Raw genomic sequence first — 14,751 nt, forward strand, 5'->3', positions numbered from 1 at the left:
TCGCGGGCGGGGAGCTTTCGCGTGAAGGCGGCGGATGCTGCCGCGCCGCCTGGTCAGGGTCGGCCACCATCTTGTGGCTCCCTTCCCCAGCGTGGCGCCGTCTTCCCTGCCCAAAGACAGACCCAAACGCCGGCCACCCTCCGCGCGGCTGCCGCTGAAGGGCAGACAGGGCCGTGGCCTGCAGCTTGGCCTCGCACCCACGTTTCTTTAGCTGGTGATAAGGGGCCGGGCAGCAGGGAGGAGGGGAAGGGAGCGGCGGCCGAGGCCTCGGTGCGGCCGCGCGCTTTATCTCGCGAGGCCACACGGGCACCCGGCTGCTTCCTGCCGCAGCCGGCGGCCCTGCCACGCAGCCGAACCCCGGCCAGCCGCGCCACGTACCCCATCCCGAATCCTCCCCCCCCCCGAAAAGCAAATTAGAGCTGAGAGGCAAAGACCGAGCATGGTGCTTTAAAACAAAGTTCAGAGAAAAAAAAATAAAGGGTTTTATCCCCTCACATACAAGAAATGCTAACGGCATGGTTTGGGGGTTTGGTTTTTCCTTTTTTCTGTTTTTTTTTTTTAGTTTGCTTTTTCTTTCCCCTTTCTGTGGCTGAAACTTGTTTTTCCCTCCTTTGTGCCTCTCTAAATCCTGCCAGCGTAGAGATTCCCTTGTTCAGAAAAAGGAGAAAGGGGGGGGAAAAAAAAGAAAAGAAAGAAAGAAAAAGGAAAACGTAAGCCTGGGATTAAAAACCATCACTAAAATAGTTTGAATAACAAAGTCAACTGACTGTTGCGCTGCACTCTGTGAATGCCCGTCACGTATCAGCGTCCAGGCTGGGGGACCGTCATGTGTTTTACTAGATAGTTCCCAGAAAAGTTTCTGGTCAGCCCGATAGCCCCCGCGGGCGGCCCTTATCGCCACCCCGGCGCTGAAGTGGCCGTGCTCTCCCCTGGGGGTGCTGCAGAGACGTTCCCAAACTTGCAGGAGGCGGGGGGGGGAACCAAAACAAAATCTCCCATTGGTATGAAACAAATCGGTTCTTCTCGTGCCCTGAATAACGGAGAGAGCCGAGCGGGAGTGGGTGCACCGGCTGCGTCCTGCCCCAGCCCCAGCGCGGGCTGAGAAACGCACACACGTGCACCATTAGCATTGGTGGCCCCTGACAAAAGGCTTTTTCCATCATCTTTCAAGAGCCAACATACCGGATTTTAAACAAAAATGAGCTGAAGAGGCCTAAGGTGGAATTAATAAGGGACTGAAGCAATAGAGAAGCTCAAATCCCATTTTCAGAAGTGGCTCAGGCAAACTGAACATTAAGTTCCGTTGACTCAATGAGCCCGAAATTCCGACAACCAGATTTTTTTAAAAAGCATCTAGACATGTAAAGCCAGAGAGCATGGCATTTTCTAAATGAGCTAGAAATATTTCTTGTTTTGAAAATAGCACTAAGCATCTTATTATGTTTAAGTCAAAAGATTTTTTAAAATCAGACTAAGCATGCTTGAGCAGTTTTTATTTAATCTCAACTTCTAGATAAACATTGGTGGTTAGTGTAGACTGAGAGATCCACTTGCTTTCCCAAGTAATAACATTCGGTTATACTTACTTCAACTTATAATTACATAAAGCTTGGGCTTAGTAAAATGAAATAAATAGTATCATTAATTTTCTAAGATCTGGCTTTAAAATTAGGAGATACTGTAAATTTTAGACATAAACATGGTAGAACAAGCCCAAAGGAGAGGGAAAAATCACCAGAACACCACAGAATATTTTTCAACAGTTCATGCTATTCCTTATTTCATACAATTTTAGTACAATGAACTAACTGCATGTTCTGTTTTATAATCTCTCTGTATATATTTGTGTGTGTGTGTGTGTGTGTGTGTGTGTGTGTGTGTGTGTGTGTGTGTGTGTGTGTGTAAATAAGTGAATATATAATAATACCTTATTTCAATTGGTATTTTTAACTTCTGCTTTATAAAGCCTGAATGCTGAAGATGCCAGATGAATTGCACATTAGAAGATAATTTAGACTGAGGCCCATATAATAATAGCAATAGCAGCAAGGATGGATTTGCAGACGTGCAGGTGCTCAGACGTGTCATGGCAGGGAGGGCCAAYGACTGGTGCAGGGCAGGGAGCTCGCCTGGCCGGTGCGTGCTGAATGTGCGTTGTAGGCTCCTGCAGCCCTGGATTTTTCCTCTTTCAGGAAAGCAGGAGCATATCCTCCTTTTGCTGATCACACATGAAAACACAAAAACGGCTCACAAAGGATTTGCAGAGCTGTAGGAGCCCAGCAATTTAATGCAGTGCCAGCAGTGCTGAAATGGCCATGACAGAAGCACTGTGTGATAAAGCAGATTTGTTCGTGGCCCCAGCAGGTCCTTTGCGGCCCCAGGGACAGTGCCATCACCGAGCCCAGGGTGCTTTGCAGCCCACTAGCCACTTCAGCAGTGCTTAGCACCTGCCGCTGTGAGGCAGGAGGAGAGCTGTTCATCCAAACACCAAGCTTTTAAGATGTGTCCAGCCATGAGGACTTCTTTAGTCTCAGTTTGCTCTGTCAAGAAAACAGATATTTAGGGCATCTGCAATCCAGATGAATGTTCTGGTCCTTCCAGGAGCTCTGCACAAGCTTGAATGGAAAAAGTTGTTTAAATGCTGGCTGTGCTGCCATGACCCACAAGACCAATCAGCCCAGCATCCTCTGCAGGCACCACCAGCTGTAGCAGGGCATGGTCCAAGCGCCCAAAGAGCACCACGGCCGGCTGTGGGCTCTGCCTCCCACCCCACAGCACCCAGCCTCATGCTCCTGGCCCCTTCCCTCCACCTGGCTCCCCATGGTTCATCYCTGCCACTCGGTGCCCCCTCTAGCAAACCCAACCTCTCTGCTGCTGCAGAGAGAAAGTCTGCAGAAAAAATAATAAATGGAATCCAAATGTTTATGCATGTTGGCTCTATCCAGGTCATAAGTCTAATAAAGATGAAGAATGCATGAATATTTTGTTGTAGCCACTTCCTGAATTGCCAGAAACGGTTGCTGTGGCAGACCGTGCCGAAGGAGCACAAGCTGTGTCTGGGCACCCAGGCAAGTGACAGCAAGGTCACTCAGTGGGGCTGGTTGGGGTACAAGGGCTGAGACTGCCTCAGCGTGTGGATGCAGACAGGATTCGTGGCCAGGTTTAGAAACCAGAGCAAAAGTTTAAAGGCCTGTGGGCTATGAAGTTCAGCTTTTGGGGGGGCTGTGTAGGGTTTCCAAATGAATTAGGCACTGCCAGATTGTTGGCACAGTGAGTACCCTTGATTTCTTTCTCACACACGTACACACGCATGTTCGCATGCACACACACAGCGTTTTTACTCTTCCTATTCCCAGCTGACACTGTTAGCTCTGCATGTGCAAGGGGCTAAACTCCAGCAAGAACTGCTTGCACAAGCGCCAGCTCCTACCGATGTGCCTGTGCAGTGTTAGAGGACAGCGTCCTGGCAGCAAAAGATTTATGCACTGAGATGAGTTAAAAAAAACACCAAGCAAAACCCAAGCCCTGAGAGCCGTCTCAGTGCAACAGTTAAGAAAAGCCAAACTGCCGCTTACTCATTTCTTCGGTGAGCAAAATCGAAACATAAGCCTCGCGGCCCTTGCGCTCAGTCCACATTCCCTGCTGAGCGAAGGGATGCCGGGCTCACTGCAGAGCTGCCAGCATGATAAGAAACAGCTTCTTAATCTCCAGTCCCAGCAGCCAAGAGGGTGACAGTGATAATTCACATTAACCTCCAGTTTCATGGTGCATGGGGAGGAGGGGAGAGGAGGGCTGATATTGCTTTCAGGTGGGGCTGTTTGCAAATTTGCCCTCACCTGGGAAGTTACACTTCAGGGCTGCTATCAGTGCCAGCTAAATGCTGAAGTCCAACTGTGGACTTCATGAGCTCCAAAAGAGAAGTTCAGGGGCAACACAACAGAGACTGCTGCCTCCCTGCATGGTCCTGGGATCTTCAGAGGCTCCCACAAGACAGTGTTGTTGAGGGAGTTGCCAGTCTGGCATGCACAGAGCATGGGCAGCAATGTGATGGAGCAAGGAGGCTTGAACCACAAGGCACCTTTCCTGCCTCAGCTTGACTGTGGCATGGGAAATTTGCAGTGTCATTTGTTGCAACCCACAGACAGAGGCTTCTCTAAGGCTTTATTGTTAATTTGTACTGCGTTTGTGAAACAGCAGACAAAAAATGCACTGAATGCCAGCTTATGGAAGAGGTTAAATTACTGAAGACCCAGCAGAAGGGACAGATGCTTGCAGTCCCCCTGAGGAAGGGTGAGAGATTGAAGTCTGTGCCAGTGAAGGACCCTGACATGAATTATGAAATGATTTGTTAGAGATTACTAGTGAAGAACACTCCAATTTCCCTATATTTATGCATACAAATCATGCTTTCTTTTTTCAATCACAGTACTGTAATTCATTCTAAGACTTGGTCTCTTCACGAAGTGTTTTTGAGGCTCTCTTCCTGTTAGTAACTACGTGGGAAATGCCTTCCCAGAAGTGCCATTAAACACCTTTAAGGTGGAAAGATTTTCGGCCTTTGAAGGTCTACAAGTACTTTACAAGCAGCTGGATCACAAATGCAAGATACTAAGAGGATGAAGTGACTTAGCCGAGGTCTCAGTAAACCTGCAGCACAGCCCAGTTCTTTTGCTGCCAGCCTGTGAGCTCTCACATGACCCTGAGGAGTCATTCGTATTCTGATTTGCCATCAGAATGTCTTCTACAGAGATAGGCAAAGAGAGAACAAGATGAAATCAGTACTTTTGACATTCAACAAATCTTTGAGTTAACTTTGCTTTAAATAAAAAGCATAGCAAACATGTATGCTCCTTCAGCAATACCAGCTCAGGGAAGGCCATGTGCAAGAAATGATTCTTGTGGGCTGCAAGAGATCCTGCAAGGAGGCAGAGGAGGCAGCAGCTGAGGAAAGAAAGGATGAACTGGAAGCAAACAAGAAGTAGGTAGAATCACAAGGTTCAGCATTGCCGCAGGAAACATATCCCGGCATGCTTGTCTTGCCTTTGCAGCCAATGCGCTGTTCTCCCACGGGTATAAACATCATGAAAGACATCTGAAGTAGGCGATGGTCTTTGTCTAAGAAAATGTCATGTTTAGGAAGATCTAAAGTTTAGAGACTGAAACTAGGTAAGAYGTAGAGCCTTGGCAGATCAAATGAACCCATTTTGCAAACCCATTTTCCCTGCCATCTGCCTGCATCCCTCCTCTGCTCAGCTGGGCTTGTGTTAGGGGAGCAAAAGGCCTCTACTCTCCTCCCACTTCTCTACATCACTGAGCTGCATGGCAACCAAGGAAAGACCTTAGCTGGGATTTCAGTGAAGATACCCACTTTCTAGCTGCTGCTTTGGAGGGCTGCCCAGATGGGCATACTGGGTTAGAGCTGTGGCCGTTTATGGGCCAGGATATTTGGTGTTAGATGGACCAGTGGCAGCCCATAATGCTGGCACAACAGCTCGCCTGCTCACCCGCAGTATATCTAGCTAGCCTTCCTTGCATCCCTCTCTCCCTTGGCTCCCAGAGACAGCTTTGGTAGCCCCTCAGCAGGCTCCCCTGTGCTCACGATAAGGTCTGCTCCAAAGCACATTTTTGTCAGAGTGCAGCAAGATAAATCTTAAAATAGCTTTCCAGCAGAGTGACATTCGCTAGGGTCTGTGCCGCTGTACTTTCCACATCCTGCCATCTCCCCTCCTCCTCCCGCAGCTCTGGGCATGAGCACCCCAGTGGGAAGGCTTGATTTGTAAAAACTCAGGCAGCCCATGTATTATTCAGTGAGCAGGGCTGGCTCTGTCACAGCACATTGCATTCTCCAAGTGGCACCACACTGTGCTTAAACCAGGCCCACCATCTTTGCGCAGCAAAAACTGCTCCTGTTTTCAGGCCTGGCCAGACCCCTGGCCTGCTCCGCACAGCCCCAGCTGCCGAGCACCCAGGTTCTGCCTGGGTGCCCCAGCATCACTGAGCCTGAGCACCCAAGGGAATGCTGCAGCCTCTCTGCCCTGTGTCTCTTGGCTCAGGCTGAGCATCACTTGGCCAAATCCGTGGCCGGAAAACAAAAGCAGCGAGTCCCAGTGATGCACCAGCCAACAGCGAGGAGCTGGGGGCGGGCACTGCTCTCCGGAGAGCTTTTCTCCAACAGTAAAAGTAACATTACGTAAAAGTTAAATGTTCTCCCTCCATGCCTTCAGCTTTTCTCCCTCTCTCCCATGTCAGCACCTCCCTCAGGGCTCTGCTAGCTGGGCTGTTGCCTGCTTTGCCTGGTTATGTCGGCTGGATGCTGTTGAGAAAAATGTGCAAAAAAAAAAAAAAAAAAAAAAGTCAGCTGCATGCCATTGAGAAGAATGTGCAAAAAAAGTTGCCAGCATCCTCTCTGTGAAAGGCCAGCTCCAGTCCTCGCAGTGCTGGGGACATACTCTTTAACCCTTCCAGTGCCAGCTGGGCTCAGTACAGCACTGTGGTGCTGGTCCTTAGGCACTCACCACCTGGGCTTTAGCAGTGCTGGCAAGCAGGTGCAATAAGAGTTTAGCCTTTCCCAGAAAATTTTAGGCACACACTCAAACCTTTGCAAGTTTGCTTTTATTGCTGTGCGGCTATTAATTTACCATATTTAAAGGTGCAGAGTCAATTTGTATTTTGATCCACTTCTTCGATGGCAAACAAAATAAAAATAGTTTCTAAGGAAAACAAACATTGCAATGCCCACACAAATTTTCTAACAATTTAAGAAATGCCCGCAAGAGCAATTTTTTAAAAACAATTAAGAATTTCTCTGAAGAATTTGCTGCATACAYATTGTACTTGGGAAATTAAGCATTACGTATGTAGGAAAATGTGGTCCACATCGTACTGCAGTGGAAAGCCAGACAAACTCGATCCGCTGCAACAGCATTACACCCACCTCACAGCACGGAGAGGAATGGTGGCTACTGCTGAAAACAGTGGCATGTCTGCATTACTCCAGAAGTCCTACAAGCACCACATGCACCAGGCAATGTCCCTGAAAATCATCTCATCTGCTCTGCCATGCCTTTTCCTCACAGATTTATTCAGGTAGCATTCAAGGAATCCTCCTGTATGCACCGCCTGCTCTGCAGGTATCACACTGGCATCCCCAGTTTTGATATCTTACAAGGAATAGAGCTGCTTCACGGAAATGCAGACCGTAGCGATTGGGTGACTCCTGCCACCATAAAGGACGCACCCTCGTGCAGGCTTGCCAGCGGGCAAAGTGCACCACCTCAGATGCATGCTATGGGCTATTCGCATCCCTTTCCTTTCCTCCACCTGGCAACAAAGCAGAGCTTATAAATCCATGCCCCGTCCGCCCTGATTTAGTTCAGTGATGCTCTCAGCTTCTTATGGTCACTGTAAACTGCTACTTAAACCCATGGAGCTGAGGCAGCACAGAGCAGAGGGCTGCAGCTGGAGGTGGGCATTGCCCCAGGTGCCAAGCAGCTAGAGTGCAGCAGTGTTCTCTGGCTCCAGAAACATGCCTGTGCACAGAAACAAGACAGGAAATCCAGAGGGGGAATTCCCAGGGCATGGTGTAAATCACTGGTGTCAGCCCATCCTCAGGAGTGGCTAGAAATGGAGCAACCAAGATCTGCCAGAGCAAGAGCCACGGCCAGAGCGTGCAGACTCAGGACCAGAGCCTGCTCTGCAAAGTGACAGACTGAAATATTCCCCTAGCACCATCTCTGACAAAGTCTGTTTTCATATGTGCTTAACATTCAAATATTCCCACTGTGCCGGCCTGACAGCATTTCTATCCTGCAACCCAGGACCCTTCAGCAAAGACCGAGAAGCCAGCCACCACCTCCTGCCTAGTGCCCCTTGGGGACAGCGCTGCTGCCAGCATGAGGCTGCCCAGGAGCAGCAAACTTGGCTCATGGTGAGGTTTCAAAATTACAGCCAGGCAGCCTGACCTCCATGCAGCAAGGTAACTGATGTGGTTATTATAGCTGCCAGGGTCACAAGTCAGAGGAGCTAAGGTCCTCTGGACACTTTGGGCCTGTGATATACTGCAGCAACAGTAATGGCACAGTTAAGGAACTGGATTATTAGGAAAAAAAAAAAAAAAAGCCCGAGTGAATTAGGTCCCTGAAGAGCCAACACTAAATCACTGCCCTAGTCTCACCCTGAAGCTTTCATCTCATTTTATCAGCAAGAAGATGACTCCTTGCTGCTCCTGCTTTGGCACTTCAGTGTGAGGGTTTCAGAGGCTACAATGTTTCCAGCCATGCTGTCTTTGCTCCAGGAGTGCTCCAGTGTGAAGTGAAGTCTCAGGATGGTTGCATTTCTCAGCTGCTCAAACTGCTCCTACAAATGCTGGCCCCAGGCTGGGCTGTAAATAAGCTGAGGTGTAGCTGGAGTTTGCCTCTGACTTTTGTTGAGGGGGGRGGAGGATAGCACAAGCTCTATTTGGCACCAGACCTGCCTGAACATCAGATTTTCTATTGCTTTTAACATAGCCTGTGCCAGAAAATGACTCTGACTTGGGACAAACACGTGGAGTGAGCCACCAGGTATTTTTTGTACCCTAGGGGTCAGTTTGAGCATGGCCATTCACCAGTATCCAGCCTCAGAAGAGGCTAATCAAAAGCTTTTAGGAATCACTGGTGACTTCCCAGAGTCTAGCAGCCCTTAGATACCTCCCTTGTGGTGTCCTTGCCTGGGCCTGGCTCCTGCTGTGAGCACGCACTTACTCGTGGTGTTGCCTTTACTCTTCACCGCTCCCAGGATCCAGCTGAGGTAATGAGACCGTGTCGGACAGAGTAGTAGGAGGGGGCCAAGCAGCACAAGTAGCTGATTTGGAACTAGAAGAAATGCCTAACTCAGCGTGAGACAGGACTGCACCTCTCTGCGGGAATGGGGCAGAAACAAAATCATCAGAGCCACCCTCAGGGGCTGCYCCAGAGCTCACAGCCCCCAGCAGGCTCTGGTCAGGCTTTTATAGCTCTACGGATCCCGAAACAAAATAACTCAAACTGTTTCCGTAAAGCCACAAATAGCTGTGGGCTAGCATAACTGTCCCTGAATACACACGTATCTTTTTACAGTCTGCTGGAGGACTATCTGTGCCCCAGTTCACGTGGGCTTGGATGGGCAGGAGGCCGCCTGCAGGGCTGTGTCTCCATTTAGCCTGCTGCAGAAGTTGAGCACACATAGGCCCAGGAAGAGACAAACAGAGGGAAATTCCAGGCCTTCAGCACCTGTGAATATCAACAGACCTTCAAGGCAGCTCAGCCTGGTGAGTTTTGGCATGTAGACAGGGTTTAAGTGCAAGTGGCCAAGCACTTGGCCACTCTTTGAGAAGAGAAGAGAAGAGAGCATGTCTGAGCAGCAGCCTCACCCCAGACGCTCTGAATCTCCTCCACTGGTGGTGGAAGTCCCCAGACTCAGGCTTCCTGCTACAACAGTCCCTGGGAGCTGCCAGGTGCTGCAAAACCTCTTCAAAATGCAGCCTGATATCTCTTTGGGCCACTCCTGTAGCTAAGTGAGATGCTCTCTTAGACCCTCAGGCCAGCGTGGGATGTTCTTGTCAGCTGGACAGACACCAAACACTGAAGGTGCTTCTCTTATTGCTGAAAAAGCAGGTCTGTCACGACAGGCTGCGGGATGAGGATGGTTATGAGAGTTGTGATTTCTGGCGCAAATTATGCAGCATCACAACCCCAGTCACACTGCTCTCTTGTGGTAAATCATGCTTATTCTTTTATTCATGACACTAATTCTTTTATTCATGATACTAATTCTTTTATTCATGATATGACTAATAAAAGCATCTGAGTTCACTCCAATTAGCTCATGGCCCTGGAACGAGCCTTTTCATTCTTCTGCAGAGCAGATGACGGTGTAGGATTTTGGTCAGCTTTCCTAAAGCAAATGTATGCAGTAGTTCCACACCCGGGGAGGTCACACAGGACAATAAGGCTGCTACAGCAAGGCAAGGTGACAGTGTGCAACTGGGGATTAGTCAGCATCAAGGTCTCATTCCCTCACTACTCCCGACTCAACGTGTGACAGTGGATGCTCCATTTAAGGGCTAAGTGCAYATGTTCTTCGTATGCMACAGAGACCAGGATGCAGCCAAAGYGGCAGCRCTGCAATGACGACAGCACTGCAACGCCAGCGGCACTGACCCACTGCGGCCTCGCAGGCTGAGCTTTCGCTTAACCGAGCTGTGGGAGGCCATTGCTCTGCRTGCAGTCATGCGGACTGCCGGGCCGCGTGCCGGCGCAGGACTGAGGGGCCAGCAGAGCCCACGTGAGCTCAAGCACAACTCCTCAAGGCTGGCTGGGGCTTTGGGGAGTGGCTGGGGATTTTTAAGGGCTTCCCCTGCCTCCCTAGCCTTGCACATCTCGTTCGGTCACACTAATAAAACCTCTGACACCGGATTGTGGATAGTGCAGTGCAGCTAATGCCCCAGTGCATTGCACTGGGCTGCCGCAGCCATTTGGGACAAACGGGGTGGTGGGACGTGAGAAAGCCGGGTGCAGGAATTTCCGGAAATGACCCGCCTGTGACGTGCACCGTATGGAAAAAGTGAGGCTTCCCCCTTTTAGCCGGCGAGTCTTACGAGGTCATGTCAGGGAGATGCCAGTGCCTGACAGCATAAATCCAGCACGGCAGGGAGCCAAAGACACTAAAAAAGGCTGTTTTGCTACCTCCACATTTGGCCGTGCGGCTGCAAGATGGAGCTGCTTTCCAACAAGGGCCGAGCGGTTCCACCGGGAAAAACAAAACTCCTCCTCGCCTGCCAGCACCGCGCGTGGGCTCGAAACGGAAAAGAGGGCACTTACTTCCACGTCACAGCAAGAGAGATTTTTGTTTTCCTAAGCAACAGAAATGATTATTCAAGTGGCCCCTAAAAAGGGTTGTTAAGCTTCATGTGCCCCCAACCCTTTGGCTGTGCCMGTGTCCTCAGGAAAAGGCTCCATCTGAGGGCCGGCCCCAGTGCTGCTTCGTCCCTGTGCGGGTACCCACTTGGGGAGGCCAGTGCAGGGCCTTTTTCCCCACTGCRGGGGTATTTTGAAAGCTAATTTGTCTCCAGTTTGACCAGGACTCTGCAAGCTCTGCTGAGCCAGAGCTCAGCTGCTGAGCTRGACTCTTGCACTGGGCTACTGTGGTTGCAGGAAAACGTGGCTCAGGGGAAAAATATTACCTTAGCCCCAGAAAAGGAGTGAAAAAAAAGGTTTCTGGMGAAAGGCAACCTGCCACTGTTCCCAGCTGGGAGAGGGAGGCCGAAAAGGCTTTCTGCAGGTACACCCTGCGGGCGGCTGCTGGGCCGGGAGCTCCCAGCACAATAGTTTGGCAGCTCTGTGCAATAACTCACAGGCACGTCTGCGGAGCAGCGGCTCTCTGGCTGATCAGTAACCAACGCTGGCAAGAAGAGCTGGGATGAGCTGTTGAAATGCTGAGTGAGTAGAGTACCACCTAGGTGTTGGGATGGGCCTTCTGGGGGTCAGGGCACCTCTACAACAGCCCCCCACATTCCCCTGTCCCCCTGGTTTTGGCCTCAGCTGTAGTGTCTCCCTGGGGCTGTGCCGAGGATTTCTCGATGCTCTGATGAGCTGAGCTGCTTTCCAGGGCTTTCCCTATGAACTGCGAAAGAACTACATGAAGCAAATCCACTGCCAGCACATCCCTTCCCAACGGGAAAGGCTCAGGTTTGTGCCCCTGGTACCCCTTGACACTATGTAAATACGGGCAGTAATTTCTCAGCACCTGTGAAATGCACATCTGCTTATGCAAAGCAGGCAGACAGGCGCCTCGTGCACGAGAACGTGCCTGGGAGAGCCCGACCGCCGCGGCAGGCGCCGAGGGCTCGCCGTTGCACATGGGTGGGCTTTCCGCACGAGCCCGTCTGCACACTTGAACTTTTGGCCAGCAGCACGCTTTGTGCATCCAAAATAGCCCTCCTTCTCCTCTGCTTGCTGGGAGAGCTCCCCTTTGAGCAGGCAGCCGAAGCTCTCGGGAAGGCTAGACCGGCAGCAAGGAGAAAGGGTCTGCATCGCTGCTCGCCCAGGGACAGCCCTTGAAACAGCTGGAGCGTGCCTGTCCCCAGCACGCTCAGGAAGATAAGGCCAGAGGATGATTAGTTTGAGCTGTCATCAAGACAAAATAAAGGCAGGCTGCTCCCAATACATTTTTTTTAATTGTTCTATTTTCATGTGCTTGTGTATGCCTGGCRGTAGTGCTCTTGCCAGGAAAGCAGAGTGCTGATCATTGTCAGAAGGTTCACACAGAGGTTTCTGTTTTGTTTTGTTTTTACAAGGATCCAAGATGATAGGGGGAGGGAAAGAACTTCTGTCCTCTGCTTAAAATAATTCAAGAGCTTTCCACTGGCTACGCCAGRCTCGAGCAGATATTTGCATAACGAATGAGCCTTCGTCCTCGCTTTGAGCAGGGTTCGGTGRGCATCCTTAGCTGACTCCTGCAGCTCCGCTGGGCGGGGGCTTCAGCCTCTCCCGGCCTCCAGGAGCCGTCCCAGCCGTCCCTCTGCCTGCTCCCAACCCGCTGCTGCCCAGGCCTGGCTGGCAAGCTGCGGGCAGGATGGGAACCCAGCAAGGGTCGCTTTGGGGAGGCTGGATTTTCAGCACTTTTGTCCATCAAGATGTTCTAAAATGTCACTGAACCATTTCACAGTAAAAATTTTGTAATTCCAGTTACACTTTCTTTTGATTTATTTTTACAAATCAAGTTGTTCTGTGAATGTTTTTTCTAAGGTAAAGCCTGTTAACAGTACGGACCAGCACAGGCAGTGACTTTCCTGTTATTAGCAAGAGTGGCTGTTCGGTGCTGGGCTTTTAGTCTCTGTACAGTGATGTACACCAGGGAAGTGTCATAGGATTTTTTTTCCTTGAGACAGATTAACACTTTTGATAGTTTTGATATATAAATTATTCCAACAGTTCTGTTATTGTTACTTAAACAGATTTAATCTGCTTCCAGAGAGCATCTGCTGCAATAGCCAAGGTCACAGTTTTAGCCCAGTAAACAGATATAGCTGCTGCAGGAGTCTACTGCTAGAGCCATTTTGTATAGAGCCATATTGCCTCAATGCCTCTGAGCAGTAATTAATTGGAGGAATTCTTTCCAATTTCTATTCCTCCTTTTGAGAGGGAGAAAGTAGGGGAGTAAGCTTACGTAACTTTCTGTAGCTGTGCAAGGCTGCAGAAGGATTTTTCAGAGTTAACTGGATGCAACTGAGTGCTATCAAAGTGCAAACACCACATCAATTACATCAGTGTATTGTATTAGAGGTGGGGGAGAAGGGAAGTCCCAGCTATACTGAAACATCCTTTTTAGACAGTGTCAGAAAAAATGTTTCAATTGTTCATTTTGAAATAAGTGATTTTTTTTGTATGGGTACACAATTAAAAAATAAATAAATCTGTAATCTGCCAGAAACAATCCTCCCTCTACTCCCTGTTTTCTTTCATAGCAAACACCAATGGTTTGGTACATAATTCTCATTATATAAAAATAATAAATTTCAAGAAAACCTTTGCAACATTAAGCATCCATCTTCTGCACCAGGTTCTTGCTCTTTCTTGCCAATGCCTTGAAATCAATGAATCACACCACCATAGTGCCTGGCTCCCAGCCCTGGCTCCTCCTGGCCTAGCAGTGTCTCTATGGGGCAGAAATACTGCCTGGAGCTCTTCTAGTCTTGCCACGTGCAGGCCTAAGGGATTAGAAAGTTGGTCTCTGCTCTGGCAAACAGGCAGCTATGAGATCTGAGATTCAGCTGACCTGGACTGCTTATTTGTCCAAAGCAAACTCTGAGCATCACAAAGTACCACAGCAAGGTGCGAGGTAACATCCAGGAGCAATTTTCCTATGCAATTTTTTTGCTTCTGTGGATTTTAGGACTTGTCCTGGTGAACCCTGCCAGCCTGGACCTATATGGACTTTTCTTTCAGATGTGCCACAGGATTTGTTTATCCTCACCTGAAAAAGCAGCACATAGTCGAAGTTAGCACTCTTCTGCCTTCTTTGCAAATCACAGCTGCACAGCAGGGCCAACMGTGTGTCTCAGTCCTGAGAAGGGGTCTGAATCACGGCTTTTTTTGGCCTGGATTTGTAGTGGTTTAGGGAAGCAAACAACCTGTATCCTCAAGTTCATCTGGACTCACCTTCTGTTTGCCAGGTGCTTCAAGTGGCAGCTTGAGAAAGATTTATTCTCCCACTATTCCTGTCACTTGTATCATTTTACCATACAACCATGAACCACAACCTGGACTACATGATCTCATCATTATCTGCAGTGTCCAAGAGACATCAGCACACTCCATTAAGAACAGGGATGGCAACTTCCACATGCCAAGCAGGGCACAATAGATCCCCAGCCCAGCTTGCTTCATCTCATGGTACAACCTGTTGGGCTGCTTTGGGCTTCGTTCAATTCAGTCAAAGCCTTCATGTTGCCATATGGCTCACAAGGATGTTTCCCTGCAGGGGACTTTGTTTTACAGCATGGTAGCTATGGCTGGGGGACAAAGGGGAGCAGGTTCCCTGCTCCAGAATGGCCGGGGATGACAAATGGGGCCAGCAGCTCCCACAGCCCCTGTCTGTGCACAAGCCACAAGGGCACAGGTGAGGCGAAAGCTCTGCTCTAGAGCAGCAAGTCGATGCTGTGGCACTGTCTGCACACCCACTCAGAGGGCTTTGGTTTCACCCTACTGCAAAACAAAACTAAATGTTGAAAAA

At 49.6% G+C, this 14,751-nt stretch overlaps 1 long non-coding RNA gene across 1 annotated transcript; it reads right to left on the reverse strand.

Moving 5' to 3' along the window:
• Positions 1-1,750: 1,750 nt before the first annotated feature.
• LOC146590767 (uncharacterized) lies at positions 1,751-3,702 on the reverse strand. Its single transcript, XR_014896940.1, has 2 exons — positions 3,576-3,702; positions 1,751-2,540 (listed from the first exon to the last, which is right to left on the reverse strand). It is a non-coding gene; the product is annotated as an uncharacterized LOC146590767 (long non-coding RNA).
• Between the last annotated feature and the right edge of the window lie 11,049 nt (positions 3,703-14,751).

Source organism: Rhea americana, unplaced genomic scaffold, assembly GCF_003343005.1.
Source record: "Rhea americana isolate MKP2758 unplaced genomic scaffold, rheAme1 scaffold_4, whole genome shotgun sequence".
Taxonomy (NCBI): Eukaryota; Metazoa; Chordata; class Aves; order Rheiformes; family Rheidae; genus Rhea; species Rhea americana.